A 2,279-nucleotide genomic window follows, 5' to 3' on the forward strand; every position below is an offset into this window, starting at 1 on the left:
TATGAGCCCCTAATAAAATGATAAAAAAAATAACATGCACAAAAACAAGACAGAGCAAAACAAAGCAACAAAAGAAAACAAAACAACAATGACAACAAAAAGCCAATGACAATAAAACCAAAGCAAATATTAACAACAAAAAAGAAAAGCCTGTAGTTAGTTCAAGGACGGTTTGTTGGACTTTAGGAGTGTTTTCTGGTCGATTATGATAGGGTGCCACACCCTGGCCCCGAAGTCTATTTTTGGTATTCCCTGGGGACTTTGGTGATCTGTTCCCCTTGCTGTTCTGTTACATGCCCTTAGTGTTTTGACTTGGCATGGTGGGATCAGTCTGGGTGCAATTCCCACACTTTGCCTTCAGTTTTGTCCTCTGTGGGGTTATTGGTCCATGAGGGATGTCGTGTCTCATAGTGGGGCTGGCCATATGAGTAATCCATGCAATCTGTGTAATCCATGCAATCTTCTCTGTGTAATCCATGCAATCTGCTTGTGTGTTTATTCCTTAATCTGTATGAATATCTGTTCACAGGAAAGGAAGCAGCAAGTCATTGGGGAGTGTGGGAAACAGAACCAGGAAGAGAGTGTATGAGTACAAACTCTCAACATTCATAAGTTAAGGAGACTTGGAGGCCAAGACTTCTGTGGAGGAAATCTTCAGAGTCATGGGTTGGAGTTGTGCCCCCTCACAATCTCCTAAGTAAAAGTTATTCCCCATAATGTCCCCCCATAATAATGCCAAACCTAAGGTGCTGTTTGCAAACACATGGTCACTGACTATTCACTTGGAGGCCACCTGCTTAATGGCTGCCTATAGGTTATCTGCCATCAAAGGCAATCAGACCCTATTGTCCGTCCCACCCTAAGTAGGATCACTCCCATCTGATAAGGAACATGAGTTGTTCCCCTGAAGGAGTGTTCAAAGACACTTAAGGTCAAGCCAACTCCAGGACCACCAAGGTTAGGTTGCCACCTAGACTCTACAGCCTGCCCATCTTATTATGTGTGTGCCTTCTTGTCACATGTATGCTTCTAGTGCCTCCCCTTCCTATTGTGTGTATACCTCTATCTGATTCCCCTCCTGTTACATGTCTGCCTATTGTACAACACCTTCCTGTTACATATGTGCTTACTGGACCGTTATGCTCCAGATTATATAAACTTGTGAGATTACTCTCTGCTCGGACCTGGATCCTGAAGTCATGATTGAGATGTGAGCCGTTGAATGCTTAATTCTGTCTGATGTCTCTTTAGTTTTCCCCTCAATTACACAACTGCCCCACAGACCCATTCAGTTGTGGGGAGGTTGATCCCCCACAGGAGAATCCAGGCCCAGAACTCTCCCAGATCTTGCCTGATGCCTTTGTTCACTTGTATTTTTCATAATAAATGGGTAATTGTAAGTATAGGATATAGTCTCCACAAATTTTGTAAGTCATTATAGAGAATTCACAAACCCACAAGGGCAACGAGACAGCAGAGGCTGCAGTACATAATTGACTTGGGTAGACCCAGCTCTGCGGGAGGGGAGGGGAGGACAGGGGTGGGCAAAGGAGGGGAAGCAATTGGAAGGGGAAGGGAAGGGTAAGGAAAAGAAGAGACAGGAGATTGGTCTAAAATGTTGGTAGTTGTGCAGACTCATATGACCAAGCCTCAGATAATCAGCAATGTTTTGATCTGGCTCAGGATAGCTGGGAATGAGGTCTGATCTAACTCTGGGTGGTTAGGGTCAAAAAGAGTTTTTGTTATAGAGGTGGCTGGAAACAAAATATGGAAATGTGGAAAGGTAAACTCTTGATCCATTTACAGGAGGGAATCAGATTTACGTTGATCCTGGCCATGGAGTTAGTGATAAAGGTGGAGTTTGCCCACCTTACCCCATTTTATCATGTGATCTTTACAATGGCAAACTTAAATTTAGAGAAATTATAAAAGAGGTGAAGAGTCTTCAGGACCCTTGTACAACTCATCAAACATGATGGGAAAATGATCCAGTAATCTGATTAGAAAATACTTACTGAACTCTCCTCTTATAACTCTTCATTTTAAGTCAAGAGTTTAAACACACACACACACACACACAGGGTGATATGTAAGATTTATTTCTCTTGGAGAAAGTGTAAGAACCATGGCTAAACAGATTATGAATTTGTGCACAGTGGGTCGGCTCCTAATCCTCATTTTGACCTAAGCCTCCATTCATAAAAAGATCAAACTGTGAGAATAGAACAAGAGTTAGTAAAATGAAGAGTTTATAGACGATAAAAGTGAAAAAAAATTTT

Source organism: Echinops telfairi, unplaced genomic scaffold (genome assembly GCF_000313985.2).
Source record: "Echinops telfairi isolate 266 unplaced genomic scaffold, ASM31398v2 ScPeMD7_7441;HRSCAF=8479, whole genome shotgun sequence".
NCBI lineage: Eukaryota > Metazoa > Chordata > Mammalia > Afrosoricida > Tenrecidae > Echinops > Echinops telfairi.